This window comes from Indicator indicator, chromosome 5 (assembly GCF_027791375.1).
Source record: "Indicator indicator isolate 239-I01 chromosome 5, UM_Iind_1.1, whole genome shotgun sequence".
In the NCBI taxonomy this organism is placed as follows: domain Eukaryota; kingdom Metazoa; phylum Chordata; class Aves; order Piciformes; family Indicatoridae; genus Indicator; species Indicator indicator.
Genome location: NC_072014.1, coordinates 10,355,976 through 10,372,489, shown reverse-complemented (window position 1 = coordinate 10,372,489; position 16,514 = coordinate 10,355,976).

The window sequence follows — 16,514 nt, the reverse complement described above, 5'->3', positions numbered from 1 at the left end:
CAAGTGAGGAGTCAAAAGTCTGGCTTGCAGATCTATCTGGTGTCCCATCCCCTTTATGTGAGGTTGCAATTCCCTTTTGCATCCTACGCTCATATTCTGGATGAACAAAACCAGACGCTGCTGCCTTGAAGCTTGAAGTTCGCCCCCATTCTGAGAGGGGCTGAACAGGAAACTCAGCCTGCTCCGATCTACAGTTTAGGAGGTCCTGTTGACATTGAAAAAAGTCCAGATTTAGATTCAGCTTGAAGTCATTTCTATACAAGAACTGGACATCTGCAAACACAAAACTGAAGACTAATGGCGCTGATCAGACAGGCTGCTCTCCTGAGCTTCCCAGCCCAGCCCCACAGCTTTGAGAGAACTGGACTGAGAATGAGTTATCCTGTAGAGCGTAGCAGGTTGTTCTTGTGACTGTCATGCCTTGTCTGTATTGGTTTTTTTCTTGAATCCAGCAGTATAAAAAAAATCAGAACATTTAAAATTATCTAAATTCAGGTGTTTGTTTCTTTTTCTTCTTCTTCTTTTTTTTAACAGAGAAGAAAGAATATTTTAAATATTCCTCCACTGCTGCGTAGACTGTTTCCTATTAAAGTCAACTGTGCAGCATTTCTATTAAGATTCTGCTTCCTGTTGTGTAATAAGGAATGTTAAATATCCCAACATCACTTAAGAAGTTATTACAAACTCCAGAGAGTCTTCTATTCCCAAGAAATCTCTCCCAGTGGGAAGCTGGAAAAGTTCCTGTTGAATTTACAGTGAATGCCTCAGACCCTATGTAATATTTATGGTGTCCCTCTCATCTTATCCAGGCGGGTTTGCTGTTCTGCTGCAGTGAAAGAAAAGCCTGTTTCAATGGTTAAGGGCTGCAATGTTCACTTTGAAGGATATTGAAGCGGATACGATAGCCACAGGAAATGTTCCAGTCTCACTGAGGTACCTCTGGGAGGTATTCAGTCAAATGAGAATTCACTAATCTGATTCCCAGGGAAAAAAAAATCACAGTAACTTAATGAAGAAAGGGAAAGAAATGTGACAGATCTGCATTCATAGCTTGCCAGATCTGGATTCCATGAAAGCCAGAGGAAAAATTCCCATTCATTTTCATGGGAATAGGATTTTGACCCCAAAGTACTTCCATTCAAACAGAATCATGCTGCATTTTTAAATGCTGTGAGAATTAGGTGGTTACCACTTGCATTAAAAACAACTCACTGTATGGCATGATGCAGACATATATTTGCATGTCCACAGACTGCAAATACCAGAGCCCTTCTCATTAGCCAATCTCAGAAATGTGTAATAGGAGCAACAAAACAACCTAGGTGGGGTTGTCCACCATTTCAGCAGCTGAGTCAGGAGCAGAGATGCTACCTCCACAGTTTCAGTCCAGTATTGCTCCACATACAAAAGGAACTGGGCTGTAAACCAGTGCAGAATAAGCGTCTTCTAAAAAGTCTTTTTGACTTTTAGGCCTCCAGAAGACATAAAGTTGACATAGGGTGGAAATTGTTGTGTATCCAAACCTGTCAGAGAGCATGGAGATAAAGGAAGGATGGCAAAATTTCCAGGGATACTGACTCCACCATTTCTCTGGGCAGCCTGTTCCAGGGCTTGACAGCCCTTTCAGCAAAGAAATTTGCCCTAATATCCGATCTAAACCTCCCCTGGTGCAACCTGAGGCCATTTCCTCTTTTCCTGTCACTTGTTACCCGGGAGAAGAGACCGACTCCAACTGCTACAATTTCTTTTCAGGTAGTTGTTGAGAGGGAGAAGGTCTCCTCTGAGCCTCCTTTTCTGCAGGCTATACAACTCAGTCACTCCTTATAAGACTTTTGCTCTAGACTCCTCATCAGCTTCATTGCCCTTCTTTGGACACACTCCAGCACATCAATGTCTTTCACTGAGGTTTCATTTTTCCTTAAGGAAGATGTTGGGTGAACAATGTTTTTTTGAATATGGACATTTTCTGAGGAGATGTGAAGCTTGTAACCAGAGAGTCCAAGAGGTTCTGGAGGCATCAGTCAAATTGAAAGTTGAGGAAATGGGATGTGTCATTTGGATGAAGGGGATTAAATGAGCAGAGAAGCAGCCAGGGATTGAAAATTAATCCTGGTTGTGAAATCTGCTAGATGGTAGCATCAATTCTCAAAGAGAACAGCCTGAGCTTGAGTCATTGCAAGGTGGTCTAAGCAAAGTCCTGGAAAACATTGCCAAGATCAACCTGCTCCACTCTCCATGGATAAGTGACACAACCCAACAGATCAGCCCATGTTTCCTGCTGTCTCCATAAACAGAGAGGAGATTATGTGGGAAGGAGGAATCTGTATTAGCTGTATCCTTAAGGGCAAATTATAGTTGAGGAGACAAACAGTGCTATGAGCAAGAAGCAGCAGGAGTGCTAAGCCTTTAAGCTCATTTTAGTCTCTTTTACATTTTCACATGTAAGCAGGAAGGGAACTCATAACACCAAATAAACCACAACCCTGGTTTAGACATGGACAAACAGTCCTGAATGAAATGGAAGGTGACGCTGCAGTGAAAGGAAGAAAACTTTTAGTATGATGTCTCAAGAGACATTTAGAGTGGAGAAGATGTAAAACCCTTCATATCCAGATAGCAAACTGATGGAAGAACCATAGAACTAGAAGAAATAGTAGCTGTTCCATTCTGAAAAGCAGAGATACTGAGGGGAGCGGTAAAAAGATTAAAGTTGGTGTCTGGTTTTATTTAACAACCTCATTAAGTCCTTGAGAATAAAAGGAGTGAGTACATTCACATCTGAAATTACTTTGAAACATGCAGCCAACATCCGTGTTGCACTGAGCACTGAGAAGTATGAAGAGGAAACAGGGACTCAGTCAGCCAGGGAGGGAATGCGATTCAAAATGCAGATATTCAGTAAAGTGGGGGTCAGGGTGGAGGTTATCATCTAGAGCACAGATCTACAAAACAGTAAGGTGAGGTGGCTGCAATCAACCTGTCTGGAACTGCTCTGTGCATCAGGGAAGGCCCATCTCTGGCAAAGGGATCACTACTGAAATCACTGGTAATTCTAATCCTAAATGGAGAAATGGAGAAAACTCAGGCAAGAATGGCAGGAAAGATTAGAGGGCAAATGCATATAATTTTAAGACACAGTGAAACAGCTGAATTTAGAAAACCCTTAAGAGAAAATAAAGTCACCCCCTGAGAGAAAACCCTTAAGAGAAAATAAAGTCACCCCCTGAGAGCTGTGATACCACTACTCCAAAGACATTTGCAAGCCCTGACTAGGTACCAGGTATTTATTCAGAAAAACGTTCAAAATATCAGGCTTGCATAAACCTAGGAAGAGACCAAGGATGTGGGATGAGTCAAGTGATCTTTCTCTGTGATGGCAACAACCACAGTGCAGAGATACAGTCATCTAGGTACTGAAGACATGTATCAGCTCTCTGGTATGTAAAGCTAATCTCCAGCCAGGATATACGCCTGTTTGCTTATTAACTACATTTTAAGATCACATCTGTGATTTACTGTTTGGGAGATACTGGGAGAAGCTGAAGTCAAGGAGATATATCTCTGTGTATAAGATCTATTCCTGACTTGTTTATATTTTCCTTTCCTGGGATGATTTCAAACGAGCTTTGCTCATGGCTGTCAGTTATAGTCGGAGCGTGCAACGAGGAGGAACTGATTAAAATGTCATTTGGGATATTTATGCTAAATATCTGAGCCCTCCCCTTCAGTCTAACAGCTTGATTAGACTAGACGAAGCACTTGAAGAACAAAACTTTAATGCAGGAAGTAAGTCTGTGTGGAAGAAGAAAAAGACAGGCCTGGTTTACATCACAGGTAAACCCTGCACCCCCAGGAATCCTGGATTTCTCCAGGCCTCTCCATGGAAGCAAGAGTTGGGCTTGGGTCTGGGCTTTCTCAGCAGCAGACACCACGTGGTTGAGGCCACTTAGACAACATGGTGTAAGGGAGCCTATCTTTAATGCATGGTGTTTGGGAATTTCTTGTGGGACTAATGGCTTGATAGTTAACCAGAAGTGCTGCATTTGACATACATTCCTCTCACCACCTCATTACCTCCCAGCCGTTCCCTGATCGTTCTGTTTGTTTAAATGTAGCTCCTTGAGACAGAGGATGCTCGTTAGGAGCCTGGTATGATAAACATGGCACTTGTGCACTTGCCTAATTTGATAACATCTGATAAGCCAGAACTTAATAGATGCAAACGGCTACCCAAATTACTTAGATTTGTTCAGTCGTTTTCTGTCTTCCTCAGCATATTCTATGGGCTGCTCTCATGACATTCTCCTTCATACAGGGGTGGGTTTTTTTTTTGTTGTTGTTGGGTTTTGTTGGGTTTTTTTGGTCTGTCTGAACTTTCTTTTCCACTAGCAGCCTCCAAGTAGAGCTCCTCTCAGGCACTTTGCACATATTATTTCACCGCTTCAGTGGAATGGTTCAAATTATAATTTTCCAGATGAGATACAAAGACTAATTCATTCAAGATCATTTTTCATGTGTGACAGTGTGGATTTCTCTGTGGCTCTTGAGGAGACTGAATGCACCCAAAACGCTCTGGGAAAACCAGCATGCTAAGAGCGAGCATTTGGACAGAGGAAGCAGTTTGTGCTTTGCAAGCAGAGCCATGTGCTTTCAAGTGTATTGCACTTACTCTTCAGGGATGAGCTGATTGTCATATTAGGATGGTGGGAGAGGATGCAAGATACTAGAGACTGAGTAGAACTAATGAATGACAGATATAAACATGAGCTGAAATCTTCTGCTGATGCTAATCAAATTAAACCCACAGCAGTGCCAAGAAACCAGCTGTTAATTTTTGTGGCTAACCAGCATGACTATCTTCAAGGAAATGATGTTGGTAAGCCCAGGAAGCGGTGTGCATCCATTGTCTTGAAAACTGGCCGTCTGTGTCCCTTTGCCATTGTTGACCCCGTTGTTGTTGGGGTGAAGTGGACCTCTGCTTCCAGCTGGAGGGAACATGGAGCAGAAGGTACAGCCTACTGTTCAGTATGGGACACATTCAGAAGAGTGGAGATCGAGTCAGCAGCTTTCCTGGGCCAACTAGTCTGGAGCAGAGCTAGGAGCCTGTGGCTTTAAGGAAGGCAGATCTCTGCTCTGGTGTTTGTGACAGGGACAATCTCACCTCTAGCTTGTAGGAAAACAGGCTTAGGTGCATCAGAGCCTTCCTGAGACAAACAAACTGGACAGGGAGACATAGGGCTGGTAGCATGCCAGGAGGTTTCTGGATGCAGCACAATGCATCATCATCCATGCGTCAGCATGCAGGTTTACAGCTCCAGAGACTGTTTCATGGTCACAATCCTGGAGAAGGAGTTTAAGACAACTGAGAGATGCACCAGGCTGGTGCCTAAAATTAAATGTGGTGAATGTGGGCCTTGGTGACAGCCCACCAAAGAAAAAAGCAAACAGCTGGGTCTCTGAGCAATGCAAAACCCTTTCATCTGCAGGCAAAGTGTGGCTGATGCTTGGACTGCCCTCACAAAACTGGCCTGTGGGTCTTAACAAACGTCCACACAGAATTCTCCTGATACACTTACGCAAACATGTCTCATCACCATGGCCCCATGATCACAGGGAGGAAAGCAGGATGGTCTGGCGCCAGCCTGGGAGGACACTAGAGAGATCATCCACAGAAGCACATTTGGCAAATAACAAATCAGTGTGGGCAGTGGGATGTCACAGCACAAGAGAAACACATGGGAAAGACTGAATCCAGGTTTATTTCCCTCACTTGTGAAAGAAGAAAAGGACTATTTCATGGCTGTGATCCTGATATTTCAGAAGTAGCTTAAATTCACTTACAAAGTAATCTCATAAAGTAAATAGCTTTGATCCGGTGTGTTTAATTTAAGGCACTTGATGTTTTATTCATTCTTTTACTGTGAGGAACAGATTGCACTTTCTTTTGTAAAGTCTAAGAAATAAAGGCTTCCAAAACCTCTCAAATAGGAAAATTCATGCGAGCAACACAACTGTGAAAACTGATTTCCCTGAGCCTGCTCACATGCAGAAGAAACAATTCTTGTGCCTCAGGAACCGATGCGACCATGTATTGAATTTCAATGCCCTAAATACCTGGATAAATATTTTGAAAATTAACTCTTGGTTGATTCAAGAAGTTGATAAGTGCTCAGTCACAGCAACAGCATTGTCACAAAAATCACAGTCTGCCCTGGAGAACAATTTATCAAGGGCTTCAGGATTACTATAAAAAAAAAAGGGGGAAAAGAAAAAAAAAAGAAAGACAATAAACAAGACAAGAAGGAATCAATTTGCAAAATATGATTGGTTTTGAAATGTTTGCCTAGCAACAGACCAACAAATGCTCCAACTATGGCTGTATTTCTTACTCTCAGAGCAATACCACATAGCGTTTCAACACAAGCCAGCTCTCACTCTGAAATTCACCCTGGTGACCTCAGCTGCCCTGTTCTGATGCTCAGGCATCTCATGGCTCCTACTGCACACCCTTCCCAATCCACAGCTGATTGCAGCACTGGCAGAGCAGAGAGTGCATCTGGTTCCGCTTTCCTACGTTGCAACAACCATTCCCCCCGACTGCTCTCACTTGGCACAAAGGAAGAAAACAACTCGATGTGCCAATTTCCTTCTCTCTGCTTTTAGTCTCACACTGGTGCTGCCCACCTCTGCACACTCAGCTCTGCTTGACCTCACTTTCCCAACACGCCGTCTGAGCTTGTCCATGTCAGAGTTAGGTCAAGTTCTTGGGCCCTTTCCTGTTGGACACAGAAAAACAAATCAAAGCCCAGGTAAAAACTCTTCCCCTTGCAGCTCTGTTTATTTTTGCCATTGTCTCACCCATGCCAGTCCCCAGGCTATGGGGACATGGCTTTGCTTTTCAGAGCAGAGTTCAAAATTTGGATTGAACAACAGAAAAGTATTAGGGAATTTAAACAAAGTCCAGTGGAGCTGCTGGGAAAAGAAAGGCATCAGTCTCTCAGACATTGAGCCTGAAATAAGTTTCAGATCCATGTGTGTCCCTGCTTTCTCATGGAGCTTGGATGTAAGAGCAGGCAGAGTTGGCAGCATAAGCAGTGAGCACTATGTGAGAAGCAAACAGCTGTGTGCGTGGTGGAGTGGTATGGGGTGGCACACCACTCCCCCCCTTCTTGGGGTGCTGTTGAGATAGGTATGCCATTATTTTCAAAAAGGGGGTGGATTTGGCTCCCCCTGCTTTTTGCAGCTGCAAGAGACAGCTCAGCAATGATATTTGCAACTGAAGAAAACCTCAGGCTCCTGGGTCACCTTCTAAGCTCTGTGGAACCCTGACCACTGCCCAGGAAATATTTGGTGTGAATGGTTAGAGCTCTGAATTCCAAGGAAATTGCAATCCAGCAACCTATATCCAAACACACCTCTTCCATCTACTTTCTTCTTTCCTTTGCCAGTAGAACAGCAGGTCTTATGGCAGGCAGCAAGCAAGGGCAGGGACAATTGAGCTTTTAAGGACCAGTGCTTCTTGCCTTGGTGCCTCAGGGCTTTGTTTGTTGACAGGGACAGTAGCACAACACTATAAGGTATTGTCAAGCCAGCAGTTCAAACGCTGCCATCCTGGTGACAGGCACATTAAATCATGCCAGATAAAGATGCCACCACAAATGAAACACTGGATGTGTATTTTCTGGATCATCTTTGCAAAGAAGAGGTGTGTGCCCAGGCAACAGCTGGCATGTCTGGAGCAAAAGGTCAGAAAGGCAGACGTGAGCACAAGCTTGTTGCATTAACTTACATACATAAGCAGCCTCCTGAATCAGATCTGGGTGACATGAGGAGATGAACTGTCCTGGCTCAGGACATCCTCATCCTTGACATAACCTCACCACCCCATAAATTAGAATAAGCCCATATTGTGTCTTGCTAAAGTTGCTCTAGATAGGCAATTTCTGGCAGAGGGATGAGGCAAACATCCGGGCAGATATAGCTCTAACCAGACCCAATGCTAAAACAAAATGCATTAATGTCATCACTTTTCAACAGGAATCAACACTGTGTCACTGCAATTTGGGCAGGCTTCAATCATACACATGGGCAGTAAGTGCAGGGCTGCTGACAGGTACCTGCTGAGCCTCAGCTGCTCTGCTCTTTCAGGTAATGCACCTGAGAGAGATCTTTTGGCAGTGTGAGCTTTGTCCACGGCAGGAGGGCCAGCCAGTCTAATTAGACCAGTTAACCTTTAAACACATAGCCAAGCCCAGGACCACCCAGAAACAATTTTGAAGCAAGAGGCTCAGAAATTGCCCTTGGGTGGCCAAAACCTATTTCGATGAGCGCAGTTACAGGGATTCAGGGCTGCACATTGTCATCTCTGTCCAGCAGAACTCAGTTCCATGGTAACTGGAACCAGCTCCATGTACTTGCATCGTGGATGTAACCCTCATCACGCCAGCTCACACAATCACATTTTTGCAAATTATCCAGAGGGCAGGAGCTGGAATTTAGCCTGATTAGATGCTTTCATGCTAGCTTTGGCCTGGCTGTCCGAACTCAGACAGATTCTGATGCAGTGTAATACTTGCCAACAGAGTTCCCCCAGCTGTATTTTTAATAACATTTTTGAAGAAGAAAAAGGTGACTTTACACTAGATTGTCTTGGTTTGCCTCACTCTGCCATCATGTTTTGATCTAGTGTTAGGAATCTGATAGCTAAATTTACTGTACCACCAAATCATGGTCTTCATATCCCTTATAACGAATTGTAGGCAGAGAGGTCAATGGCTAATTAGTTGCTGTCTGCAAAGCCCTGAGGCCCACAGAGAAAATCATGGCAGTAAGTGACAAGTGTTACTTATTGTCTGAGTTAATAGTCCTTTACTTTGCAGTATATCTTTGACCTTAGCTATCATACCCTTCCTACCTCTCCACTCCAAACCGCAGAGGCTTACAATACAGAGTACATCTGTTTCCTGTTTCATAAATTACAATTGCACATTTCCAAGAGACACTCTCATCCGAGATTTAGAGGCAGCAATTCTGTTTACAAGCAGCATGCATCTGGCTCCTTTGCATTGCATTGCCTGCTGAAAGTGAACTATAACCAAATATAGTAGAAATGACTTTTCTGTTATTTGGAGGAGTTTGCAGCATCCTCTTCTTCTTGTATTGCTGTTAAAAGTAAGTAGGTATCTGAGATATTCTGATATATTTCACAGATACACAAACAGCAATTATTTCAGCTTGTCATAAATATACCTTGATAAGTTATTATTAACATCGTTCTGCTTTTTCACGGGAATCTCTGGACCAAGTTAGAGTATGTGCTGGCTTCACTACTTCACTGAAGTGAGGCCAGTGGGTAAAGTTCTGCCAAAAGAAATTAGTGGTAAGAAGGCCCTGGTGACTTGGCTACATCACACATTTCTGCAGAAATCTCTTGGGAGCATCATCTTTCACCTGTCTGGAAGAGAAAGGAAGCTTAAAAACCAAACACCCTTTATGCATGCCATTGTGCACAGTGTCTTTACAGACTTTGGGATGAGACTCGGGGCTCTATATGCCGGTGTAAAAGATCACCACTGTTGCCTGCTGACCCACAGAAATTTACTGTCCAGTGGGGAATTAGCATGATCCCATTCCTGCAGTTTTTGGCTCTGTTCCTTTTCCTCCCAAGTGGGGAGGCTGTGAGCATGCCCTGCCAGTATCTGCACCTTGGTTGTGACATCTTAAACTGCTGAAAATCTGTTGTATTATCTGGGCTGGTAAGCTGCCATAGGCTTGATGAGGTTACCCTTGACTGGAAAATCAGCCAACAAAGTGGGATCCAGGCAACACCTTCATGAAAGGGCACGCTTTGTAACACACCACATGTTGAGGCAGGGGCTGCTTTCAGCAGGGTTAGAAACAGAAAGGTTTTGAGCAACACAGCTGTTTAGGTCCATCCAAGATGCTCTGGGACAAAGCGTGGCCACCCCACAGTTTTGGCTTTCTATCACTTTTTACTTCTGCTTTGGATGCAGACTGGAAGCTCGCTCTCCTGCTGTGATAGTAGCCAATGAGGCTGAGAGAAATGCATCTATTTGACCACTTCACTCCCTCTGCCTTTTCTGTGCTGTGGTGCTGTTTATAGGAAGGCTTCCTTCAAACTAACCACAGCTCCTTGCTGTTTCAAGTGAAGCAGCTTGAAAGCAATGGATCCAGCCATGTGCTTAGGGATAAACATTTTTGCAAATATTTGCAGATGTAGGAGCCTCATCTACAGAACAATGCTGACCTAGATATCATTTTGTTTATGAGTGTCAGTCCTGGGGAATTACTGAAAGCCCAAGGGAAAAGTCTGTGTTTCAAGATGCTTATGGTACCAAGGTCTTATCTCACAGCTTGTCTCAAGCAAGAAGCCTTTACTTGCCAGAACAACCAGTATCTGCTACACAACTGACATCACAGGTAGGTATAGGATGGATATTTTTTGCAGAACTGGAAATTGAAAACATACAGACATGCAAGTATTGGTACTTCACAGGACATGAACTTACAAATGTTTTGGCCAGCTCTATGTCAACCCACAATAAAAGCTTGTGTGGACTGACTGCACATGGAAAGTGGAGAAAGAAAACAAAAGAATGGCTGTGCAGGTCTCCTACTATGTGAGAAAGTAAAACAACCATCCATCTTCTTAACTTTGTGATGGTTACTTGTCACTTGTTACTTTCTTTCTCCTTGCTAGTGCTCCAAATGCAAACACCTTGATCGCTCGCAGGCTCCATGTTTTGCTGATCTGCAGGGTATCATCTCTCTGCTACCAGCTCTTGTCTCTCCAGTTTTCTATCTCCTGAGATGCAGTGAGGTCTTTCAAAACAGGTGCTGCTGCCCAAATGTGGAATAGGAACCAAACCTCTGAATCTGAGGTGTGCACTGTATAGAAAGGCTGTTTTTCCCCTTTCCAGCAAGTCCATGCAGCAGTTATTCTTTGTGTGAAATAAAAGCTATGGCACTATAGCCTTTAGCTATGAAAATAGCAGCCTGGGCTTTCAATCTGGCTTAAGCCTCAGCATGTGGACCACTTTGATGGCCAGCATGCACAGCTTCGTGCCAGTTTACTCTTTTTTGGAGGCAATTTGATTTTAACAGGCACTTTCCAGACCCAAAGTCACAGTGCTGCAATGGTGACAAACACGTCAAGAGAAGAGTGGAGAGATTCCTACACTGCAGGTGATCATCCATGTCTCCCTGGAGCAGAAACCAGTGTTTGGGAGCTACAAAGCTGGCTTCACCTATTTACAAGATCTGCTACACACACATTTTGCTGATGTTTCCCAGGCAGCTGCGTAGATGTGGCAAGGATAAGGATAGGCCCCTCAACACTCAACTTGCTTTTGTACTTACAGTGTCTCTTTTCCTTTAAGATCTGAACCCAGCTCACCTAAAAGGTTTTCTGTAGAGAGTAAATCAAATAATACTCTTAAAACACTGAGCATCACTTATCATATATCACGTTTCTGCAGTGGGAAGGTACACTGTACTGGCAGTGGGATCCCCTCTTATGGTGATGTGCCAGCTCCTGATGAAACTTTTGGATGAAATCACTGCTAGATATGTAGCTGTGAATGTGATCTCACAACAGGCAATGGGGTTCTTTTCCTTGGGCCATCACTTGACGTGGTGACAATGATTTTTTTTCCCTAAACGTACCAGAATGAATGAGTGAGTGAATGAATCCTTCTTTCTTTCTTTCCTTTCTCTCTTTCCTTTCTCTCTCTCTCTTTCTTTCTTTTTCTTTCTCTAAATTCCCTCTTGAAGGAAGCTTTGATTCTCCTGTGTACATAGCCACAGTCACTGGTAGGTGATGGAAACTAGAAAACTATCCTATGTGATAGGCTACTCAGATTTTAAACTGTGTTTCAAGAGGCTATACAAGATTTAGAGGGGAGGAAAGAGAAAACATTGTGTCAGATCAGCATTAATTTCAAGATAAGAAAGGGGGTAATTCTTTTGTGTGTTTTGTCTACAACAATCAGGAAATGCAGCAGACATCTCTTCAGCATCATCCGCTGTCCTTATTCGTTCTCCTAGGCTGAGGCATGCTGGAGAGTGAAGATTTTGCAGTCCCAGCAGAAATGTTTGTGAAATGTTTATCTGATCAGCTAAAGACTTTGAAGACTTGGGTTGGGAAAGAGTTCTAACACTTCATAATTCAGACACAACTGAAACTCTTGGTGGCTCCTTTTTCAAGAGAGATTTTTTTTTTAGGGCAGAAAATTGTGGTTTTGTACCAACAGCAAGAGTTAGGATGAAGTCAGGGTGCCACAGTTCACTGAATATTTTATTTTTATTTCTTTTGGCCAAAGTTAGAGATGGGGTGCATGCAGTTCCACATTATCAAATGTACTGTCCTCTTCACTGCATAAGCCAACCCTGGAAGGGAAGAAGAGCCCAAACCCTAGTTTTGTTGCTCACTGCAACAGTCATCTGCAAACGTACAGTGAGACGTATGCTCTTTCCTCCTTCTCTGCACGGAGAGAAAGCCTGATACTAGCCCTTATTGTTCCTTTCTATGTCTAAAAGGAAAATGCACAGTACGGAAAAAGCTCTGGATGCATCTCTGTGCTAACAGCAAGAGTACTGGCTTTTGAATATGGAAAAAATGATGTGACTATCAGAGCCACGTAAGCAGCTTGGGAAGAGGCAGTTTAGCGACCTGCTCTATAGCTTATCAAATTCCTGGGCAGTCAGGCTCTGCTTCCTGCTCTATTGCATGTGACAAGGGTAAAGCTTAGAAAAAGTAACCCCTGTTATCATCCTTTTATGCTACTCAGCACATCCTAACTTGAAGCTCAAACTACCAGAAAGATATATAGAAAGGTTTTTGTGTGACTAGTCTCCAGCTAGACAGCTATGGCTCACGTCAAGCAGAGCACTGTGGCTCTACACAGTCATGTTCTGTGGTCAGGGTTCCATTTGCAGCCATTATTGATCAGTGTTTTCCTTGATTTCATGGGCTTCTAGCAGCCTAGCTACTTGATGTATTTCAGTGGACAAGTGCTACTGACTTTCTATATGACGACCAGTGTGGACACCAAAGACATTTTAAATGGCACCTATACCTAACTCATCTTTCCAAATACTATTTCAGAAAATTTCAGCTGTCTTCCCAGGCTGGATCTTTGACTGCAACATCTCTCTTTGCCGGCAAGTGCTACATATTCATTCATTCTCTCACCTCGAAGACCAGATGTATGTCAGCCTGAATTCCATTCTTCTAAGGAAAAAAGAGAACCAACCTCAGAGGGACTATGGCATGCTTGATTCTACTTCTAACCCACTTGGAGAAATACCGTTTTGTCATATGACATCAGCTCACCACCCAATTTCTGAGCTACACCGGATTCACTTTTAAAGTACGTTTACCCTTCAGTCTGTTTTTCTCCAGGACATGTACTCTGAGCTCAGCATTGCAGAGGTGAGGTTGCATCAATACTTCAGCCAGAAGTTTAAAGCCAGCTCCTTTTAAAGTGAATATTTAAGGACTAGAGACTTAATCTAGGCTGAGTCCAACCTACTAATACCTGAACTGTTATCAGAGAAACGCAAACCAAGCATGCTCAAGACTCATGGTGGGAAAATCTCCCAAGAATGAGTGCTGATCCCTGCAATTCCCCTTAGAAATAACTTGCTTCGATGCAATTAATTCCTGTAAATCTCCTGATGATACCAGCTATCTCCTACAAATGCTGCTCTAATCTCCCACAACCTTCTTCAAATGCAGAAAGAATTCTTTCTTTGTAACTTTCATTTTCTCTACGGAGAACATTATAATCCATGCTTTCTTAACTTTTTAGTGTCACAGAGTTGCTCTAAGCCATGTCCTAAGTCTCTTTCCCTTCATTTTGCCTTTCATTTTTTGTCCTTTTTTTTTTTTTTTAATCTCTCTTTTTAATTACTTCCCCCCCTCCCTGAAATGGGTTGTAACTTGATTGTATTGTTCCTGGTATTGCTTCATCTATGCAACTTTCATTGCTGAAGCTAACGGGACTGAAACTTGAGCAATATAAGTTCAGAGCAACTTCTGAGATAAGTGAGGCAGGAATGAGACAATATGATGCCTTGCTCTTGCAAAAGAGAAATATAAAATTGCTGAGGTTCCTGGTGGATCAAAGACACAACATTACAGGCAACAGCATAGGACAATTTTTACATTTTCAGGGCTGTGGTGTTCAAGATTAATTTAGCATATTTTGCTTTTGCTATGATTTTCAATCTTTCATATCACCAGAAGGCAATGAGCAACAAGCACTGTGTGTTCTAATCTTTGTAGTTCCTCAGACATATTGAAATATTTGGGACACGTACTCCATGGGATGCTTGAAAATATTTCAATAGGAAATTATAGTTGAAATATCACTTTTGTAAATTCCACTAACTAAGAAAATGTTGATTCTGATGTTTTCTCCCATGATTGTTTGAATGTACTGAGCACTGTAAATATTTCTAGCAAAAATCACAAGTTTTATTAGCACTCTACTAGATGTTAATGACTAGGTTAGTGCAAACATTGAGCTTGACTATTATATTCACATCCAAAGGGTGGGGGGAAATAGTATGAAGGGGTAAAGCCATGCTGCCTTTGAGGAGAATAAAATATGATTGGGCAAGGTAAGAAAACTATATATAATGAGCTGAAGTACAGAGGAATGCAGAGACCTGCCCAAGGTCACCCAAGAAAGTCACACAATCACAGAATTGTCAGGGTTGGAAGGAACCTCAAGGATCATCTAGTTCCAACCCTGCTGCCACGGGCAGAGACACCCTCCACTAGATCAGGTTGCCCAGAGCCACATCCAGCCTAGCCTTAAAAGCATCCAGGGATGGGGTTTCCACCACCTCCCGGGGCAACCTGTTCCAGCGTCTCACCACTCTATGGTGAAGAACTTCTCCCTGACATCTAATCTAAAGCTACCCTCCTCTAGCTTAGATCCATTCCCCCTAGTCCTATCACTACCTGGCACCCTAAAAAGTCCCTCAACAGCTTTCTTGTAGGCCCCCTTCAGATGTTGGTAGGTCACAATAAGGTCTCCTCGGAGCCTTCTCTTCTCCAGACTGAACCCCAACTCTCTCACAGACTTAGATGATCCTATATTTCCTTGTTCTTACTTTGACTCCTGTTCAGGGTGAAAACCATAGAAACTTCACAAAGAAAATTGTTATCTGTGCTTAGAACTGTATCATTATTTTGTGAGGCCAAATCCCTGCTGGGATTCATTTACACCACTGTACAGCTGGGTATTGCAGGGCCATGTCTATGGCGAGCTGACAACAATTAAATCACACCCTAAATCTGACTCACTTAAAGTAAGGAAAATATGCTCTCAGGTGTCAGAGCTGTCTGTACTGATTGTTTTTAGCAGTGCTTCAAAAATCCTTCTAATTTCGTCTATTTTCTGTTTGTGTTCAGGGAGATCTTGTTTGCTATGGAAGCAGAATTCACTTTATTTTACATAGTAGGAAAAGGTACAGAATAAATTACTTCCTGGGGCAACGTCAGCAGGAGGCTGACAGAGGTCTTGGAGCTTAATATCAGAGTTTAGAAAATCTCAGGCTATGCTAATGAATATATTTTTTCTGTGGTGTTACAGTCAATGGAGGACATACTGAGAAGCTGTTGTTTTCTAACAAAAAGCCATTAAAACGAACACATTTTACATTTCTGTGCTTTGCTTACATGTTTGCAGTGCCTGTCAGTAACACTACAGAAGAAGAGTAGCTTATGGTTTCTAGTTTTGTCTTGGGCTGCACCTGTCTCTGTACTAAGATGTAACAAGAGAATGAAATCTGTGCTGGCATTGCATTCATTCAACATCGTTTTTCCTTGTGAGCACAGCGCAGGAATTAATCTATGACCACGAAGTTTCTAAATTCACTTGCAATCTGGACCTCTGCAAAGCAGATCCCAGCAGATAACGGTTTCTTCTGAAAAACTAAGTTCCAAGGCTCCTAACAAAATGCACCAAGGAAATCCACAAGCAAAATTACATTTTTTTTTCCCTAACTTCTATCCGGTTTTATTTTGACCTTATGCATCGAGCCTCAGACACTGGTAAATGACATTGGTATGATGACATCTCTCAGTACAATCATCAGTACAATTTACCATTTGATTTGAACTTTGAGTAAAGAGTCTTTCTGTCCTACAGCCTGTATCGTTGTAGTCTGATTTTCTTCCCTACAAAGGAAAATAAAAATAAATATTCCTACCCCTTTTGTACTGGTACATGCTCGAATGCGTAATGCAGCTATGGAGAACGTGTTGGTCGTGTAAGTAGCAGCTTGGGAAGGAAACTGAGAACAACCAGTACTTGTGAGTGGGTGATTTGAACTCGAGTGAAATACAGTGTCCTTTGCTTATCTATACCCCCTGCTGAATTCACTTTGGCTTAAATCACCCCCATGGAGGCTTCTCTGTGTGGAGAGGTTGAAGTCAGGGTTCAAACTCAGGCTAAAAGTGCATTGGAAACTTACCCTGT